This window comes from Podarcis cretensis (assembly GCF_951804945.1).
Source record: "Podarcis cretensis genome assembly, chromosome: 17".
NCBI classification, from domain to species: domain Eukaryota; kingdom Metazoa; phylum Chordata; class Lepidosauria; order Squamata; family Lacertidae; genus Podarcis; species Podarcis cretensis.
Genome location: NC_137187.1, coordinates 9,833,272 through 9,850,549, shown reverse-complemented (window position 1 = coordinate 9,850,549; position 17,278 = coordinate 9,833,272). Strand labels below are relative to the sequence as shown.

General features: G+C 45.3%; 1 protein-coding gene across 1 annotated transcript in view; it reads right to left on the bottom strand.

Moving 5' to 3' along the window:
- The window catches only part of LOC307206522 (uncharacterized protein), a 156,439-nt gene that overhangs the window by 96,905 nt on the left and 42,256 nt on the right, over positions 1-17,278 (bottom strand). The gene's annotated exons all lie outside the window — the stretch shown is intronic.

Below are 17,278 nucleotides of genomic sequence, written 5' to 3'. Positions count from 1 at the left end.
TCCTCCAGCACCATAATACAAAAGCATACACAAATAACATTATTTTTTTTTTGGACACCTGGGAATTCCCAAGAGTCAATACTCATAGCTTCTTAAAAATGCAAGCCTTCTTCCTTCAGTTGTGGTAACATTAACCTTGCAGTTTCAAGCATATTAGCATTTTACTTGGTTGACATGACACCAGGTCTCTGACTGACAGCTGCCAATCTCTAGGGCTTCTCATACAACTCCTGTAAACAGGAGCCACATTGGAAGGGGCAGGGTAATTCTGAGTATCCCTCCCACCACCTATTGGTTCCTTCCATTCCTGTCACATTCATGGTACAATATGGAGCAGGGGTGCCAATTTGAATACATTTTTTTGCGGGGGGGGGGGGGGGGCAGGTGAACCCCATCCTGCATAATTGATCACAAGATACAGTGCCCACACACTATTTGAATGGGAATGCCCATCAACTTTTGGGGAGGCAACCCCCTCAAATATTTTATTGGGGAGATGGTGAAGGCACCTCGGCCACTATGATATGGAGCCAGTTGGCACAAGTCCGTATTCCAAAAAAACTCTTAACTTCCTTTCAATAGGGAAAAAATAGTGAAATGAGGGTATCTTAAAATGGAGGACAAGCAAGGATCCCTTGACCAGCAAGGATTTGTGTGGTAGGTTGCTCAGTGCTCTAGGGGAGGGGGAAATTGTATTGGTTGGCTAAAATACGGCTCAGTTTACAGGAATATTTTGTTTCCAATTCCTAATTCAACCCCATATTTCTAAAAATCCACAGGGTTTTTGCAGTTTGGTTTTCTGGCTTCCCCAAAAGACATCAGGCAGATTCAAACCTGGGTTGATTCAGGAGGACTCTGAGAGACATAAATATCGGAAAGAGACTATTTGGGTGATCTGGAAATCCTGATCTGGAAATCCAGATATCAAGGAACACATAGGCCAGGAGAGTATCCGACATAGATGTTGCTGATTACAGTTCCCATTATCCTAGACCTTTGGCCATGCTGGCTGGAGCTAATGGGACTTATAGTCCAAAGGATGGAGAGCGCCACTACTGGTTATAGCCTTATCAGCTGCAAAGGAGGACGGGATTCTTGTGCTTTAATAGCAAAGGAGAGAAAACGGAGACGAATTTTGTCAAGGAGAGGAAGAGTTTGGATTTGATACCCCACTTTACCGCTACCTGAAGGAGTCTCAAAGCGCCTAACATTCTCCTTTCCCTTCCTCCCCCACAACAAACACTCTGTGAGGTGAGTGAGGCTGAGAGACTTCAGAGAAATGTGACCAGCCCAAGGTCACCCAGCAGCTGCATGTGGAGGAGTGGAGACGCGAACCCAGTTCACCAGATTACGAGTCTACCGCTCTTAACCACTACACCACACTGGCCCTCCAATTCCACTGGAATTGGTCTCATCCCTCCAAAACAGGCATAGGCAAACTCCGGCCCTCCAGATGTTTGGGACTACAATTCCCATCATCCCTGGCCAGTAGTCAGGGATGATGGGAATTGTAGTCCCAAACATCTGGAGGGCTGGAGTTTGCCTATGCCTGCTCCAAAACAACCTGCACATGCTGCCCTTCCCTCTTCTGTTCAACTATAAAAGGCACAGGAGCCTAGTTTTCATTTGAAGGTGGCGACTTTGCAAGCAACCCTGTTTGGCTTCTAGAACTTCTGCTCCAGATTTCAGGGCCAGCTTTTCTCCTCTTAATATCCGAAATGAGGTGTGTGCAGATGAGGCAGATGGGTTAATGCTCCCCCCGCCAGGGCAAACAAGCAGTCACATGAGCTTGTCGCCTAACGCAGTTCTCCGGTCCAGCGGAGCACAGAAGAGGTTATCGCCCTCCGCATCAAAACACTGTCCCCATCGAGCTCCTTGGGTGTAAGCTCATTCCCAAGAGTGGGCGTGAAGACCCCCAGGCAAGAAGGAGCCAGTGAAGGGAAGAAGCAAATTGGAATGAAAGATCCTAATCAGCCTGCTTGCTAATCGGTGCCCAAGACTTGGCTCCTCGCAAAGGAGGAGGGGATTAGGCCAAGGAAAGACCTTTTCCACTTGCAGGGCAGGACTTGGGCAGAGAAGGGCATGGAGGACAAAGGAAGGGCAGGCAGAGAATTGCAGAGTTGGAAGGGATTCAATCAATGGTTCCAAATTACAAGAAAAAAGATTCCACCTAAACATTAGGAAGAACTTCCTGACAGTAAGAGCTGTTCGACAGTGGAATTTGCTGCCAAGGAGTGTGGTGGAGTCTCCTTCTTTGGAGGTCTTTAAGCAGAGGCTTGACAACCATATGTCAGGAGTGCTCTGATGGTGTTTCCTGCTTGGCAGGGGGTTGGACTCGATGGGCCTCGTGGTCTCTTCCAACTCTATGATTCTATGATTCTATGATCTAGTCCAACCCCTTGCAAGCCAGCGCTGGGACAAAAGAGATCGTAGAAAAATCACAGGCAAAGCTATTCTGTGACTAAAGATAAAGGAAAAGGAGCCCTGGACGGTTGAGTCCAGTCAAAGGCGACTATGGGGTTGCGGCGCTCATCTCGCTTTCAGGCCGAGGGAGCTGGCTAAACCACTTCTGGCGCAACGGGACACCATGACGGAAACCAGAGCGTATGGAAACACCATTTACCTTCCCGCTGCAGCAGTACCTATTTATCTACTTGTACTGGTGTGCTTTCAAACTGCTAGGTTGGCAGGAGCTGGGACAGAGCAACGAGAGCTCACCCCGTCATGGAGATTCGAACCGCTGACCTTCTAATCAGCAAGCCCAAGAGGCTCAACGCCACCCGTATCTCTGTAAACTTCATCTGTGACTACAGGTTTACAGGACAGGTTTAGCAGCCTCCCTAAATCCAGGAAAGGAATGTTCTGATGAACAGGGCAAGCCAGAGGTAGCAGCGCCTGGTTCCTTTGTTAAACTGGGATGGCGGAGGAGCAGGTGGGCTCCACTCCACAATGCAGGTATTATTTGATTCGAGTCCCCAGTGCAAATACCCAATTGGGTACTGTTCACATGATCTTCCCCTGCTTTTTGAGTGGGAAGAATCACCCACAGTGGGCTTCCATGTGGCTTTCGTATCATTCCTCCACATCATGCTGTTGAAGTGTACTGCCGCAGCTGAATGTACAAACCCAGGCCCCAGCAAGGAACTGTTGTCAGTCAGAAAAAGCAAAAGTTGTGTATTGTCAGGATGGATGATAGTGCGGACATGCTTAGAATTCCCCCAGTGAAAGAAATTAGAATAGCCGAAGCAGAGGAACCTTCAGTGAGTTGCCCCGAGGCTGCGAAATGAGCTGCCAAAACAGATACAATCTCTGTCAGTCTCTTTAACACACTCGAAAAATGTATTTGCTTTTAACCTTTATAAATTGCCTTTCGACTGATTGTATCCAAGACAGTAGAGAACAGCAGCGTGGAAACAGCTTGATAGTTTAAAATGGCAGCATGTCAGAACAATTCGTTAGAATAAATATTGCAACTGAATGAAAATCTGTAAATGGAAAGGTTAGTGTTCACCACATGCTTGGAAATGTACAAAGTAGGGCACAGGTGGCCTTTTTATTTTTATTTTAAAGGGGAGCCTGTTTGTTGAGATGGTTTTGGAGATGTCTACTTTCTATCCAAATGGATCAAGCGTGCAACCTTAGTGGCTGGGGCAACCCAGTTAGATGGGTGGGGTATATAATAATAATAATAATAATAATAATAATAATAATAATAATAATTGGATAGGACACCCCTGTTTTCATAGGATAAATGTTGGCGTGTATGCAGGAGTGGCCTGGGGTAGGGAAGGGTACACAGACATGGGCTGCTGCTGAAAATGTAATGATTTGTAGCGATTCGGCTGTTTTCTGCAATTGCCACCAAACTTATCACAACGTTCTAGAAAAAAGTACAGCACAGATAACTGGGAGTGGTGAGAGGTGCTGCCCTGCAGCACTGCAGCCGTTCTCATGTCACTGAGTACACTTCGAGGTCTCTGCGGTCATTCTTCCTGAGGCAGGCAGTCCCTCACATTTCTGCGTCTTGCTTATTACTATTATCAAGGTGTTACACACACTGTACTGCCAGAATCTATTTTTAATACCTGACCTGTGCATTCTAAGCCTTGCCAAACAGGCTGACTATTCCTTGTCTTGAGCAGAGAGCTTCGCTCCCTCCAGGCCATTGCAACATTAGTTCTCTTCTTGGAGGAGGTCTGAGTCGCAGTTTAGTTGCCAAGTTTCCCTTATTTTTTGCCAGAGGTTACCACCTTGTACGTCCTCAGCAGGGGACGCGGGTGGCGCTGTGGGTTAAACCACAGAACCTAGGACTTGCCGATCAGAAGGTTGGCGGTTCGAATCTCCGCGACAGGGTGAGCTCCTGTTGCTCGGTCCCTGCTCCTGCCAACCTAGCAGTTCAAAAGCACGTCAAAGTGCAAGTAGATAAATAGGTACCACTCCGGTGGGAAGGTAAACGGTGTTTCCATGTGCTGCTCTGGTTCACCAGAAGCGGCTTAGTCATGCTGGCCACATGACCCAGAAGCTGTACGCCGGCTCCCTCGGCCAATAAAGCGAGATGAGTGAGGCAACCCCAGAGTTGTCCGCGACTGGACCTAATGGTCAGGGGTCCCTTTACCTTTACCTATGTCCTCAGCAAACACTCTAATCTGCATAAAACCTTTGGGGGGCTAAGAGTAATCAAGTTCTGCAAGTTAGGTTAGAGTCTACGGGTAGTAAGGGGTTCTGGAGCACACAAATATATGCACAAAATCCAAACAAGAGCTGTAACACTGAAGCGCAGACTATCTCTGTTTCCAAGGGTTCGAATCTTCCCTATTAGGGAAATCACAGGCCAATGCTTTACAACACATTGATTATAATTGACAGAACCTCCAATAACCTGATGAATTCACTTCGGGGCTGGATCTGGCCTGTAAGCAATGCTATTCCCACCCCCACCCCCCGAAAAATAGGTGCTGGGATTCTGCCCTTGTTCTCTTATATTGGCAATGGCGCCCACCTGAGAGGTGCCTTAACTGAGTTCCGGCAAGTTCCAGCTGAGAAAACCCCCGTAGAATGCCCCTTGTTTGTTCTGTGGGATTTCTGGAATTATGCAACCCCCGAGCCAAGGAGATAAGTAACTATACAACCTTTAGAAAACATCTGAAGGCAGCCCTGTAGAGGGAAGTTTTTAAACGTTTAATGTTTTATTATGTTTTTATGTGCACTGGAAGCCTCCCAGAGTGGCTAGGGCAACCCAGTCACATGAGCGGGCTAATAATAATAATAATAATAATAATAATAATAATAATAATGGACTTCCACATTTTCATTAGAAGCCCGATTCATTCTCACTTGCTCTCTTTCACATACACACATACACACAATTGGCCTGTCAGTATGATGTGAAGATCTATTTGTTCTACTTTACCTTTTTTGTTTTGTTTTAGTCCTGGCCCTCACTGCCCCCCTTTTGCTGTTTCTACATCTGAATTGGCTTTTACTGCAAGGTGATTCAAATTTTATTATGCAGCTTGACCATCCATGAGGTCTTCAATTTCTTCTGGCCTCAGATTAACATTGAGATGGTTATAATGGCCCTGAAGGAGAAAGTACTTGGCACTAATGTATGAAATCAACACGAAATCACATCTGAGACCTCTCTCCTCGGCTGATGTGTGGTCGTTAATATATATTGAGCAAGCAAAATACGCTCCATTTTTCAAACATAATATTTCTTCTAAATACCCTCTAGCCCAGGGGTCAGCAAACTCTTTCAGCAAGGGGCCGGTCCACTTTCCTCAGACCTTGTGGGGGGGCCAGACTATATTTTGAAAAAAATAATGAATTCCTATACCCCACAAATAACCCCAAGATGCATTTTAAATAAAAGGACACATTCTACTCTTGTAAAAACATGCTGATTCCTGGATTCTCCACAGGCTGGATTTAGAAGGCGATTGGGCCGGATCCGGCCCCCGGGCCTTAGGTTGCCTACCCATGCCTAGCCTAAGAGTTACACTGCTGTACCACAAAGGGCAATAAATATGAATTCTATGCATTGCTAAGCCTATTGCCCAATGTGACTCCCCTGACCACTGTGTTCTTAGGAATGTTAAGGCCCATTGGCCCTATCTAATCTGATCTAGCCTTTCTAGAATTTTATCCCTCACTCTTCACAACAATGCCTCTGTTTGGTTTTGTGCTGAGATCATTTGCCTGAGAGTCTTGCTCCAGGAAACAACATAATCTAGACGGGTTATTTTGCTGCTGCTTCATTCCAACGGTGATGACAGAATCCAAAAAAGGTGAAGTTTAGCTGGGAAATCAGAGGTCAGCCAGTTCTTGGCCTTGTTGGCCTCAGGTCTTGCTGCCATGTTAACACAGAAGCTTAAGATGGCCGAAAAGAAAAAGAAATATAGGAGGAAATGCATATTGAGAAAAGAAGATGAAAGAGGACACAGAACTATGCAACGAAAGTTGCATAGGCTAGCTTATGTGTACATGTGGAAATGAAGAAATGGTTACTGTAATTTTAATGGAAATTCAGTTTGTCTCAAAATAAGGTGGAAGGCTCTGGCCAGGCGCTGTGGTTCAGGTGATGACCGTCGATGGGCAACTTCAAGACCTCTGCTCTCCTTATGGTTCTTTTTCTTTAAACAGCAATTGGACCAAACAATCCACCAAACAGAGGATTTGTTCAAACAAGAAGGCTGTCCTCTGACAACTTTTGAAAAAAAGGAACTATCTGCAGAGGCATAGCAAGGTCATGTGGTAACCGGTGTGGAATTTTTTTTGTCATCCGCCCCATCGATGGCTCGGGAGTCATGGGCGCCCGGTGCACCGAGTTTCACCCCCCTCAGCGATAACACCCCGGGGGTCTGCCCCCCTCCCCCGCCCCATGGAGTTATCCAGGGCTTGGCATTTTGCTGTCCTGAGTCCCCGCAAGTCTCCTTCTGCTACCTTCAGGAATCTCCCCGTTACGTAACACCCTTCTTTGCTTTAAACATAGAAGGGGGGACAACGTACGGCAGACACCAGGAAATAACAGAACCACACATATCTCACGATCGCCCCCAAAAACTTGATTAAAAAGCTCTCCTCGGTGCCTCCCCCTCCCGCATGCTACTTTGGAGAGCCCCCACCACTCCATTTCGTTTATATGCTGCTTGCACATGCACCTCGACCAGAGTTGCTACAAGCTGCCATGGCTGCAACTTCCGTCCGTACCATCCTGCGATGGAAAGCAAAACCTCCTCCCCTGTCAAGCGAGGCGAGTTCGCTGGCGGCGCGAGAATGTGACCTAAGGCAGAAGAAGCAGAAGGCAGGTTCCGAGTGCCAAAGAGGTCACACGGAATTTCCTCCCCGGAGGTGTCTGGCTGACAAATCCGTCAAGCGCGCCTGGGAGGAAAAGGGCTGCACGGTGGGGTTTCGCTGCAAAACTGAGCGCACGCAAAAATTGCATGTGCAAGCGGCAACCTGCTCCATGTCCGCTGCCGAGCGGAGCCTCCTTCTCTCTCTCTCTCTATCTCTCTCTCTCTCTCCAAACCCATCAAGTTCCTGCGCTAATGTTACAGAGCAGACTCGAAAGGAAAAGGGAAAAAGCAGCTCCAGCGCTTGGTGTGTGTGGCTGAACACCCAGTTTTCCAGGCACCACTGGCCAGAGGTGGAACTACCTGCTCCGGCACCTGGAGCAGTGCACATGCTGTGCACCCAGGGAAGGCCAGCCGCCTGTGGCGAGCGTCCCAGGGGGGCAGCAGGACAATATCACCCCCCCTCAGGGATTGCACCTGGGGCGGACCGCACCCCCCGCACCCCCTTACTCCGCCAGTGACTATCTGACCCCAGAGCCATCTGAAGACAAGTTTTTATATACAGTCGTGCCTTGTAAGTCAAATGGAATCCGTTCTGGAAGTCCATTTGACTTCCAAAACGTTCGGAAACCAAATTGCGGCTTCCTATTGGCTGCAGGAAGCTCCTGCAGCCAATCAGAAGCCGCGGAAATCCCACCGGATGTTCGGGTTCCAAAAGAATGTTCGCAAACCGGAACAATCACTTCCAGGTTTGTGGTGTTCAGGAGCCAAAACGTCCAGGTACCAAGGCGTTTGGGATCCAAGGTACAACTGTATGTTGGAAGCTGCCCGGAGTGCTGGGGCAACCCAGTAGTAAAATCATCATTATGGAATGGGACGCCCCTATTTTCCTCAGAGAAATGTTGGAGGGCATGGAACTGCTGCTCTCTGTAAAGCAGCAAACATGACCTCCCTAATCTTCATTATATATATATTTTAGGCACCAGAGAAAAACATTCCTCTTCAAGTAGTCCTTTGCCTGATTCCTATCCTACAGCCTTTTAAAATCTGTCTGTGGGAAGGGGAGTTTTTATTTTGATGTTTTGGTTTAGAAATTATTTACTTTTGTTTTAGCTTGTATTTTATTCTGTGAACCACCCTGAAATATTTTGATGAAGGGAGGTATCTAAATTTAATAAGCAAGCAAGCAAGCAAGCAGGCAAACTTTACCTATTTTTTAAAAAAACCAAAAGCAGCTACAGACACCTGCATTTGAAGGGAAGGGAGGGTGGAAGACAGAAGAACAGCTGCTTAAAAAAACGAGCACCTTGAATTAGGCCCAGAAACCAGTTGGCAACCAGTGCAGCTGTTTAAAAATGTGCAGATGACACATCCTTGATGGCAGAAAGTGAGGAGGAATTAAAGAACCTTTTATTGAGGGTGAAAGAGGAGAGCGCAAAATATGGTTTGAAGCTCAACATAAAAAAAACGAAGATCTTGGCCACTGGCAAATAGAAGGGGAAGAAATGGAGGCAGTGAGAGATTTTACTTTCTTGGGCTCCATGATCACTGCAGATGGTGACAGTAGTCATGAAATTAAAAGACGCCTGCTTCTTGGGAGAAAAGCAATGACAAACCTAGACAGCATCTTAAAAAGTAGAGACATCACCTTGCCAACAAAGGTCCATATAGTAAAAGCTATGGTTTTCCCAGTAATGATGTATGGAAGTGAGAGCTGGACCATAAAGAAGGCTGATCGCTGAAGAATGGATGCTTTTGAATTATGGTGTTGGAGGAGACTCTTGAGAGTCCCATGGACTGCAAGAAGATCAAACTTATCCATTCTGAAGGAAATCAGCCCTGAGTGCTCACTGGAAGGACAGATCCTGAAGCTGAGGCTCCAATACTTTGGCCACCTCATGAGAAGAGAAGATTCCCTGGAAAAGACCCTGATGCTGGGAAAGATGGAGGGCACAAGGAGAAGGGGACGACAGAGGATGAGATGGTTGGATAGTGTTCTCGAAGCTACCAGCATGAGTTTGACCAAACTGCAGGAGGCAGTGGAAGACAGAAGTGCCTGGCGTGCTCTGGTCCAGGGGGTCACAAAGAGTCGGACACGACTAAACGACTAAACAACAACAAATATGAGATTTAAAAGGAAACCCCAGCCACTAATCTGGCTGCTGCATTTTAGACTTAAGGGGAACGTGGAGAAGAGACTGTATGAAATTTCAGGTTGGGATAGGATCCTGAGATGCCTTCATTTACCCTTGCGTTAGCCAAGAGCTGAGCTGTTTAGCAGATGAACTTTGTTGATCAACACTAGGATCTCGCTAACTCACAATTTGATATTTTTAAAAAAGGGCTGCAGTTTCCTTTGTACAATGTGTCAGTATGCATTGTTTTGTGGTGTGTGTGTGTGTGTGTGTGTGTGAGAGAGAGAGAGAGAGAGAGAGAGAGAGAGAGATCCTGCTCCATTCCTCTCCATTTGCCAGTGCTGGACTGTTACTCTAGTCCACAGTTCCTTGCATAGTTGAGCAGTCTGTATGCAGCCAGCTGATGCAAGCATCCCTACATGTTTACTTATGCAACACATTATTGGCGCTGGCGTGGGGCCCCAGGGTAAGTTCTGAGAGAGGTGTGCGTGTGTTCCAAGTTCAAAACATCTGAGAAACACAGCTTTCAGCAGAACTGGGTGATAACTCTGCATGCCAGCCATTGGTTCTGCTGACTAGGTGGGGCAAGGTGGGCTGGCTGTGAAGTTGCTGACTATGTGCCTTAGGATAAACTCGGTGACACCAAAGGGTTTAGTGTGGAAAATGCCTTTGGGTCATCTGAGGATGCTCAAATGGAAACAACTACCCCCTATTATTTCTCTGCTAGGCACTGTTCCAGCCGTAGACCCTGGTGAGTGTCTGATGTGACCTTGTCCACCTATTTCTGCACAGTTAGTTTGTTCAAGGTTTAGGCTCTATAGGTGTCCTCTCCCTTTAACCCTTGCATAAAAGAGGCACAGCTTTTCTCAAAGACCTGCGTCCCTTCTATGCATTTGATGACCCTAGCTGCTCTGAGTTGGGGTCCTGTCAACAAAACACAGAATGTGCAGTCTCAGTGAACTATAAATACAAGGTGTGACCGAAAAGTTTGGTGAATGGTCACAGAAATCGGACAGCAAAAAATATTTGAACACACATGCCTTGCAGGCCCCCTCTGATACAGTGGTACCTCAGGTTAAGTACTTAATTCGTTCCGGAGGTCCGTACTTAACCTGAAACTGTTCTTAACCTGAAGCACCACTTTAGCTAATGGGGCCTCCCGCTGCCGCCGCGCCGCCAGAGCACGATTTCTGTTCTCATCCTGAAGCAAAGTACTTAACCCGAGGTAATATTTCTGGGTTAGAGGAGTCTGTAACCTGAAGCATATGTAACCTGAAGCGTATGTAGCCTGAGGTACCACTGTACAATGCACCATTGACAACATTCGTAGAACTGTTGGTAACCTCTGGAGAAGTCCTCTTTTCACGCTGCTTTCAGTTCCCTCGTCACAGCAGCTTGGACGTGTGAAATGTTGGAAAGTATGTGCCCTTTCAGTGCAGATTTCAGTTTTGGAAAAAGAAAGAAATCCGGTGGGGCCAGATGGGGAGAATATGGAGGATGGGACAACTTAGTAACCTCAGTAGTGGTTTCATGCGGAATATGCAATTCTTCCGCCATCATTCAGATGGACAAACGCCGATCCCACATCAGTAACTCACAAACTCTGTTGACATTTGCCACTGTTCTGCTCATCGGCCGTCTGCCAGACTGAGGGTCATCTTCGATGGTTTGCCGCCCTTCACGGAAACGCTTAAACTACTCATAAACTGTCTTTCAAGTTGCAGCTTCATCTCCTTACACAATTGTGAGCATTTTGTGGGTTTTCGAGGCCGATTGTATTTTGGAATATTTCTCGCTGTCCGATTTCTGTGACCATTCACTGAACCTTCTGGCCACACCTTGTAGACAACTAAAGGTAAAGGTACCCCTGCCCGTACGGGCCAGTCTTGACAGACTCTGGGGTTGTGCGCCCATCTCACTTAAGAGGCCAGGGGCCAGCGCTGTCCGGAGACACTTCCGGGTCACATGGCCAGCGTGACATCGCTGCTCTGGCGAGCCAGAGCCGCACACGGTAACGTCGTTTACCTTCCCGCTGGTAAGCGGTCTCTATTTATCTACTTGCACCCGGAGGTGCTTTCGAACTGCTAGGTTGGCAGGCGCTGGGACCGAGCAGCGGGAGCGCACCCCGCCGCAGGGATTCGAACCGCCGACCTTTCGATCGGCAAGCCCTAGGCGCTGAGGCTTTAACCCACAGCGCCACTGCGTCCCTGTAGACAACTACAACAGCAGCAAAAAAGTCTTCAAAATGAAACAATGGGTTTTCAAAAGTAAGCACGTTCAAACCCCAAGTATTCAGCAGCAGAAAGAAAGCGGGGAGGGAGAAGTTAATAAAGCCTATGGATCTTGCCTGTTGTCTTTGTCCATGGAGTTTTCTTGGCAGGGATACTGGAGTGGCTTGCCGGTTCCTGCTCTAGGTGGATCACGTTTGGTCAAAACTCTCCACTATGACCTGTCCATCTTGGATGGCCCTGCACGGCCTAGTTCATAGCTTCTCTGAGTTATTCTGATCTTACTCTGAGTTACTCTGATCGCCAAAGAATTGATGCTTTTGAATTATGGTGCTGGAGGAGACTCTTGAGAGTCCCATGGACTGCAAGAAGATCAAACCTCTCTATTCTGAAGGAAATCAGCCCTGAGTGCTCACTGGAAGGACAGATCCTGAAGCTGAGGCTCCAATACTTTGGCCACCTCATGAGAAGACTCCCTGGAAAAGACCCTGATGTTGGGAAAGATGCAGGGCACAAGGAGAAGGGGACAACAGAGGATGAGATGGTTGGACAGTGTTGTGGAAGCTATCAGCATGAGTTTGACCAAACTGTGGGAGGCAGTGGAAGACAGGAGTGCCTGGCGTGCTCTGGTCCATGGGGTCACGAAGAATCAGACATGACTAAATGACTAAACAACAACAACAACAAATAGGCAATATTGAGACAGATGGACCAATTGTCTGACGGTATAAAGCAACTTTCTGTGTCCCTGGTCCTATGTTTATTTCTCCAAATGAGTCTTGCAAGATCAGCAAACAATTTGCACGCACATTATGGTAGTGTAAGTTTGTTAACTTTGCTATATCAGGAAGACCAAGATGGCAAACTTGATGGTATTGATAAAAGATCCAAATTTGGAATCTTTTAAAGAAGACTGGAAACCCCTTCTGGTCGGTATTAAAAGTTGCTTCCCATACGTGAAGATCACAGTGGGGTCCGAAGTGTAAGAAAATAGCAGAATATATTAAGAAACATTTTAAAGTTGAAATTAGATAAGGTTGAACCATAACCTGCAATTGTATGTAATTTGATTTATGAACATCAATGTTTGCTGAGCAGGAAGTCACTAGATGTTGTTGAATTGGAATGCAATTGTTGAGTAAACAACTTTCTATATGGCGAAAATAATAAAATACAGTGGCACCTCAGGTTAAGTACTTAATTCGTTCCGGAGGTCCATACTTAACCTGAAACTGTTCTTAACCTGAAGCACCAATTTAGCTAATGGGGCCTCCTGCTGCTACCACGCTGCCGGAGCACGATTTCTGTTCTCATCCTGAAGCCAAGTTCTTAACCTGAAGCACTATTTTTGGGTTAGCAGAATCTGTAACCTGAAGCGTATGTAACCTGAAGCGTATGTAACCTGAAGCGTATGTAACCTGAGTTACCACTGTACTATTACAAAAAAGGAAGACCAAAATAGGTATTTATTTCAGGGAGAAGTAAAGACATAATCCGAGCCTTGCTGGGCGCTAGTGTGTTGTTGTTTTTTTTAAAAAAAACACCTCTTGCTTTTTAAAGCCTTGTTGTTTTGATTAGGAGAAAATGACAAATACCTGGCTTGCTCCACAAGAGGGCAGCAGTCCCCCTCTTGATGTGCTGAGTGGCTTTGTCACACAGGACCAGAATAGTGGCATTTTGCAGGGCTGCATTCTCCAGAAACAAAACCACCTTGGAGCTGTGATCTTGTCAGTTCTCATAAGCAGGGTCAAGTAGGGGCACTTGTGTCAGAGGCACCCAGCAGTGGTCTAAAAGCAGAAGGAAAATGGTGGCAATCAATCCAGCCGCTAATTAGCAATGAATCCTGATCGATGCATGCTAACAGCTTATTTATTCGTCTTGGGTTGGGGCATTGTTGAGGGGGGTTTTGTTGCAGATGATACAATATTTTTGTATCTTTATTTTGGATTTATTTGGACCTTCCTTCCTTCCTTCCTTCCTTCCTTCCTTCCTTCCTTCCTTCCTTTATCTATCTATCTATCTATCTATCTATCTATCTATCTATCCATCCATTTATAAGCTTATATCCAGGCAGCCTTTTTAAGGCACAAATCCCACATGGCAGGTTTTTGTTTTTTTTACATATAATAAAAAACACAGTCCAATAAGGGGAAAAAAATCATTTTAGATAGTAGCAATGCAATGCAATTTTAAAAAAAGCACAGGGCAGTTAAATATGAAGCAGCAACATAGGTTCCAGCAGAAGAAAAAGACATACATTCTAAAACCATTCTCTAATTTAATCTTTTTTTTTTTTAAAGAAGTCTGAAGTAGGAAAAAGCAAACGGATGGTCTGCATAACACCCCTGCTTAAAGATTTGTAGAGCTTCTCTCAGACTAATGGCAATGCTTTTCATTGTGCCCATAACTGAGAAGGGTTAAGTCACTGTTTCCCCCTAGGGCTGTGGTCTCAACGAATGAATGAATTTATTGGTCTAGTCAACAGATCTCACAATAAAACTTTTACATCAGTTCATGGGTAAAACTGGATACAAAAATATTAAATACCTTTGCTATCATATAGGAAAACATTACTATATGTATTCGGGTTATTTTTTTTACACGTATCTTGATTGCTATTAACAGGAATGTAGCACCAATTTTTGTTTTGGTAATAATCATATTTTTTAATCATCTTATCAGAGAAAGAGAGAAATGTAATATTCAGATGATCCTCCAGCAGTAATGCTTACTGGATCAATCAACTCCTTCCTGAGATATGAATAAAAGTTACAAAATAATAAGATGCTGTTTGAGGCTTCAGTTACCTGTAAATCACAGGACCTTCACCAACTAAAATAAGATATCCCCCTAAGTCGCCCATCCAAAAGAGCTGAAGGCATTGTCTTGAAACATACAACGGGGAATACTCCTCAAGATTGGGGAGGGTGGGTCAGCCCCATCCCCACATAATTTTTTGGGGGGGCCTTAGCTGTCCAGCTCCATAGAGTTGGTGTCTATGGGCACTAGCAGTTGTCCTTAAGAAACTTGATTCTGGCTGTGATTGTGACTGGGGAGGAAAGGAAAAACGCCACTCCCCTCTGTGTGTGTCCCATTCTGTGGTTCCCATGAAACCTGCTCCTCACTGCATCTTTAAGCTTCCCATGTAGTCTGGCCCTGTGGTCAGTCAGTCAAAGATTTATTGTTAAGCCAGTTAAATTATTACCCAACCACATCATCATTACAAGTAAATAAAAAGGAAGATTAAGTAAAACGTACACCTGCAGTCAAAATAAACATGGTTCATGTGAACACTCAGCTGATGTTTTCAGTGAACGGTCCCACTGCAAACCAGTTCAGACCTCATCACCACCTTTGTGAAGTTGAGATTGTTCTTATTTGCTGTTTTCTCCCATTGCTTTACAATTACAGCAGACCTTATCTGCTGCTTTCTTGTCGCCTATTCAGCCACTTTACAGAGATCTTTTTGGAGCGTTTAAAACAGTCTGCTTAGCTTTCATCGTGATACATAATTTGATGACCTCCACAATCTTGGCTACTTCACCCATTTGCCAATATTTAAGAAAAAGGTGGACATTCTTACTAGAGAAGCTTGCCCACCATTTATTACATTTAGATAGATTATATGATTGTTGTTGGATCAGGGCTGCCTCAAGGCATTTTGCTGCCAGAGATGGAGCAACAAGTTGCACCCCTCCACCAGGCCGAGATATACAGACTCCCCAAGCTGAGTCAAGTTATTCTCGCATCAGAGTAGGGATTAGCAAATCTGTCAAATTTGGTTTCTCTCCTTTTCTCACCTTTCCAATCTTGAGTTCAGTTCTCCACATTTCAGTCTGAGATTTTATTTGAAATCCTCTTTCCCCTTCAAAAAATACAACATATTGAAGTCTAATATATATATATATATATATATTTATAAATATTTATTGAGATTTTTTTTAAATACAAAATGCAAAAATAATAAACAATATAACATGTATCATAACACATTTTTCAGAACTTCTTTGGACTCCCTCACGTCTCCCACTCCCACTTACATCATTATAAATTTTTTCCAGCAATTTAGCATCTTATTTATGTTCTTAAATCTTGTTCAGTTAATTTAATCTAATCTCCAAAAATTTTGTGTTTCCCTCAATCTCACTTATCGTCAAATTCAAATCTAATTCAATGGTAGGCAATTATTTATGATCTAGCATCCTTCTTAGCATTCAACCAAATTACAATACTTTTGTAGATAAATCTTGAATTTCTTCCAGTCTTCTTCAACCCTCTCTTCTCCCAGGTCTCGAATTCTGCCAGTCATCTCGGCCAGTTGCATATAGTCCATCAGCTGCATCTGCCACTCTTCCAGTGTGGGTAGATCTTGAGTTTTCCAGCTCTTAGCGATGAGTATCCTTGCTGCCGTTGTTGCATACATAAAAAATGTTCGGTCCTTCTTTAACACCTTCTGGCCGACAATGCCCAGAAGGAAGGCCTCTGGTTTCTTAGTGAAGGTATACTTAAATACCTTTTTCAACTCATTATATATCATTTCCCAGAAGGCCTTCACTCTAGGGCAAGTCCACCAGAGGTGAAAGAATGTTCCTTCGTGTTCTTTACATTTCCAACATTTATTATCAGACAAATGGTATATTTTGGCAAGTTTAACTGGGGTCATGTACCATCTATATATCATTTTCATTACATTTTCCTTCAAAGCATTACATGCAGTGAAGTTCAGCCCAGTGGTCCACAACCTTTCCCAGTCCTCAAACATAATATTATGCCCAATATCCTGAGCCCACTTTATCATAGCCGATTTAACCATTTCATCTTGTGTATTCCATTTCAGCAGCAAGTTATACATTCTTGATAATACCTTAGTTTTTGGTTCTAACAATGAAGTCTAATATAGTGGTTGTTTTGTGCCAAGATTCCATGACCTAGTCGCTCCCTTTGTAATGAAATAATTGGACCAGACAGCAGCATTTAGAGTGTTTGGGTTCAAATAGGCCACAACTTTATTGGCTACAGATGTGAGGTTTTGGCATAGGCATTGGGTGAAGCCATTTATTTAATTCCAGCCCATCTTCTGGGAGTATATCACACCAATGGGGAGAAGAGGTCCTCTGCCTCGCATTAAATAGGGGTGCCCTTTGAGGGGTCCTTGCTGGAGGAGTTCTATGGCCCTAGCCCCTGTCTGGGCATTGGACAGAAGCAACTCCTCATGGATCACTTCAAAAGGATACCCTTAACCAAGGAGGGACAGGCAGAGGTTACAACCTCCCTTCCAGCTAAGACTAAGGCTTAAAGAGGTAAAGGGACCCCTGACCATTAGGTCCAGTCGTGGCCGACTCTGGGGTTGCGGCACTCATCTCGCTTTATTGGCCGAGGGAGCCGGCGTAAAGCTTCCGGGTCATGTGGCCAGCATGACTAAGCCGCTTCTGGCGAATCAGAGCAGCGCATGGAAACGCCGTTTACCTTCCCGCCGGAGAGGTACCTATTTATCTACTTGCACTTAGATGTGCTTTCGAACTCAATGCCTAATCCATGGGTAGGCAAACTAAGGCCTGGGGGCTGGATCCGGCCCAATCACCTTCTAAATCTGGCCCGTGGATGGTCCGGGAATCAGCGTGGT